A 3933-nucleotide genomic window follows, 5' to 3' on the forward strand; every position below is an offset into this window, starting at 1 on the left:
TCTTCTGCGGCAAAGCTTTATTGCTTACATCTTCAGGAGCCAGAGAGCAAGAGCAAGAGAGCAAGAGCAAGAGAGAGAATGGCGAAACCCCGTCCCTTTTAAGGAAAATTATCCTCCGCCTAGGACGTGTCACTCCCTGATTGGCTGCAGCCCATCGGCTGAGTTGTCGTCACGGGGAAGGCAGAGCACATGGGGTGGAGAACTACCCTTGGCACATGCGCAGATTATTTGTTTACCACTTAGAACACAGGATGTCAGCGCCATCTTGTAACGGCGAATGTGAGGGCGGCTCCCCACATGTCCCCAAATGACCATGAACAGAAAGTCAGTTGCAAGCTTGGTCCTAGAAGGAGGTGGTAGAAAATTGATGAGGTGAGACCTAGTGGGGAATTGTCTTACTTAGGGATTTCTATTGCTGTGAAGAAACACCATGACCAAAAGCAACGTGGGGAAGAAAGGTTTTATTTGGCTTACACCTCCACATCACTATTCATCATTGGAAGTCAGGGCAAGAACTCAAGCAAGGCAGGAGCTGACAGAGGCCACAGAGGAGTAGTGTATTCACGGCTTGCTCAGCCTGCTTTCTTATTGACCCAGCCCAGGGGAAGCCCTGTCTCAAACTGTCTCCCTTCTGAAAAGAAAACCTAATTAGTTGGGCATAGTAGCACATGTCTTTCATCTCTGCATTCAGGAGGCAGCTACAGGTGGATCTCTTAAGTTCAAGGCCAGCCTGTATGGGGCAGTGGACCATGCCAGGAAACTTAGTAAGGTTGAGTGGGTTCAGAGACCCTGGCACCCATATGAGGACCCATAGGTATCTCCCTGCTCCCTACCTGATCCCTGGCCTGGAACACATGACCACACTCCCCGATAGGGATGTGACCAATGGTCACATATCACAGAACAGCATTCTCCATGCCTATGTGGTATCTAGATAGGCCCTAGGGATTTAACCAATGAGCTTCCCTTCCAGGACATTCCTTCTTGCAAAAGGTATTTAATCTCTGGTCCACCCTGAGGAAGTGGTATGCACCCATTTCCCATAATGAACAGTCAATAAATGGTATGGACAAGCATGGACTGCCTCTCTCATTAAGAACCACTATGGGGGGGCTGGAGAGATGGCTCAGTGGTTAAGAGTACGGACTACTCTTCCGAAGTTCCAGAGTTCAAATCCCAGCAACCACATGGTGGCTCACAACCATCCATAACAAGATCTGACTCCCTCTTCTGGAGTATCTGAAGACAGCTACAGTGTACTTACATATAATAAATAAATAAATAAATATTTTAAAAAAAAGAACCACCATGGGGAGCATGGGGGAAGCCTTTGTCTATAGAGCTGCACCGACTAAGTCTCCTGCAGAAGGCCCCTCTGCGCTCTCTGAGCTCTCAGACAATCACTGTTAAGCTAAACCAAGCCAAGCCAGAGTCCTTGTCCTCACCCCCTCCCCCACCCCACTCATCAGCCCAAGGGTCCCCTCCATCAAAACAGAAAATGCTCTACAGACTTGTTTCCAGTCCAGTCTTACGGAGGTATTTTCTCAATTAGATGCCTTTTAGCCTATGTCAGTTTGACATACAATTAGCCAGCACAGAAGTCTTCCATCAGTTGAAAGCATGTCCTTGAAGAGAACATTGGGATCCTAGAAGCTTGAGAATTATAAGTCAGTCTTTCTTTTGTTTTGTTTTTGTTTGTTTTTGAGGTGGGGTATCACTCAAATACTGATAGCTGGCCTAGAACTCACTGTCTATATGTTGTCTGGCCTTGAACTCACACGCCTATAATCTTAGCACCTGGAAAGCAGTGTCATGGTGAGTTCAAGGCTGTTAAGACTTTGTACTGCTTTTCTATCAGAGCTAAGTTCAGCTCCTGGCACCTAAGTCGGGCAGCTTCCGACTACAAGGAACTTCAGCTCCAGGGGATCGGATGCGCTCTTCTGGACTCTGAAGGTCCCTGAATTCACGCATGCACACACGAGAGAGAGAGAGAGAGAGAGAGAGAGAGAGAGAGAGAGAGAGAGAGGGAGGGAGAGAGGGAGAGGGAGAGAGAGAGAGAGAGAGAGAGAGAGAGGGAGAGAGAGAGACTTTTTATTTTGAAGAATTTGATTATCCCAGACACTTGTTACAGTGACACAGAGCTAAAGCACACAGCTAGCAAATCTTAACGTCGACAGTTTTCAGGGGTTGTAGGGGTTAGCAATCCTGATACTGTGACATGTGTGTATTAGAATTGATGGCAGATGACAGCTAAAAGTATGTTATATACAATGTCTTAGGAGGAAATTCTGACCCACCCTTCAACACAAGCGAACTGTGTAGACACTTATATGAAGCTTGCCAATGGAATGAGACTTATCTTCTGACTCCTCAGGGTAACTCCATTTTGTTGCAAGCTGGAATTTATCTGATCTGCTTGCCAGCCAGCTTTGAGCAGAGGCATCCTCCCCACAGGCACTCTTTGCTGAATCCCCGATAAGAGAAAGGGCAGAGTGCACGTGAGCGTGTACCTTTGCCGGAGTCTGGTTCTGTCTGCGCTGCTCTAATTCTGGGCAGTGATCCAAGCCAGGCTTGCTCCTGAGTCATAGAAAACAGAAGCTCAGGAGACGTAAGCGACCCTAATAAACCCATTTTACTCACTAGGCAAGCTTGCACGAGTCACTCTTTTTGGCTGTTGGTGCCATTTCAGCTTGGAGGCAGACAGTAATTTTACATTTTCCCCGGAGAGACAGCTAATAGCATAAGAAATAACAAAACAGCACATTATGTGTTATTTACTAATACCCATATACATGTCAGTTCATAACTCTCTGTAACTCTAGTCCCAGGGCACCAGGCACACACGTGTACACAGACACACATGCAGACAAAACAGCTGTACACAGAAAACCAAAACATCCCCCACAAACTAGAAAATGCCTCTAGCAGTTCAGGTGGGGGGGTTCTTACAACCCTGCTTTCATTCCCCCCTCCTCTTCTTTCCCCTCTCATACCACTCATGCCCTCCCCTGCCTCCACCTTCTTTTAAGATTGTCTCAATAGACAGCCAAGGAAACTCCAAACTTAGTCTTCTTTCTCCAGACTCCTGCAAACTGGGAATAAAGGCTTGTACTGCCATGCTGACTTTCACTATTGTCTTAACGTGGATTTCTCTTAATCAAAACTTTATCCAATTTGCAGTTCTCTTAGTATAAATGAGGAAATTATACATTTCTTTATTATTGCTATAAATTCAATATGTAGCAGAGGATGGCCTAAAACTTGCTCTATAGACCAGGCTGGCCTCAAACACATAGAGTTCTGCTTTCCTCTGTATCCCAAGTGTTAGGGTTAAAGGCCTGCACACCACTGCCCGGCTCATTTTCTTTATGCTTGCTGATAGATATGTACGGATATGTACTAGTTTATTTTAGTTTTTCCACCGTTTTTATATTAAGTGAACAACTGCATGATGCACTAGGAGTGTAATGGTGTTCTTTCGGCACTTGATAAATAGTCATAACTAAGAAAATATACGAGTTCCCCCCTGGTATTTATAGGTTCCTAGGTGAACAAATTAAAAAAGTTAATAGAAGTCACTGCAAGAATGGAAGATATTGAATTAAGAATGAAGATTTGAAAGTGCAGAGTATTTTTCTTTCATCAGTCACTCACAAGTCTAAACTCGCAGTAAACCGTAAACTGGATGGTGGAAGTGGGGAGGTTTCCAGCTGTCAGGAGTTTCACAAAGCTGAAGTTGGCATCTAACGCAAAAAAAAAAGAAAAAAGAAAAGAAAAAGCGGAAAAAAGAAAGAACTTCCTGTTTGCCAGAAAAAGACATCTGCGCATGTTCACAAAGTCTCCTCAAGAGCCTAGAATTGGTATTATGAGGCTTTTGGGAACTTGGCATTCTGTGCCTGGCCGACTTTCAAAAGAGGAAGTGTTGAGGCATCT

The 3933-nt window shown here is 45.1% G+C and overlaps 1 long non-coding RNA gene across 1 annotated transcript; it reads right to left on the reverse strand.

Annotated features, from left to right (window-relative positions):
• Positions 1-3933, reverse strand: Gm52329 (predicted gene, 52329). The gene is made up of 3 exons (NR_166729.1): positions 3655-3933; positions 2511-2577; positions 1-1957 (listed from the first exon to the last, which is right to left on the reverse strand). It is a non-coding gene; the product is annotated as a predicted gene, 52329 (long non-coding RNA).

This window comes from Mus musculus, chromosome 18, assembly GCF_000001635.26.
Source record: "Mus musculus strain C57BL/6J chromosome 18, GRCm38.p6 C57BL/6J".
NCBI lineage: Eukaryota > Metazoa > Chordata > Mammalia > Rodentia > Muridae > Mus > Mus musculus.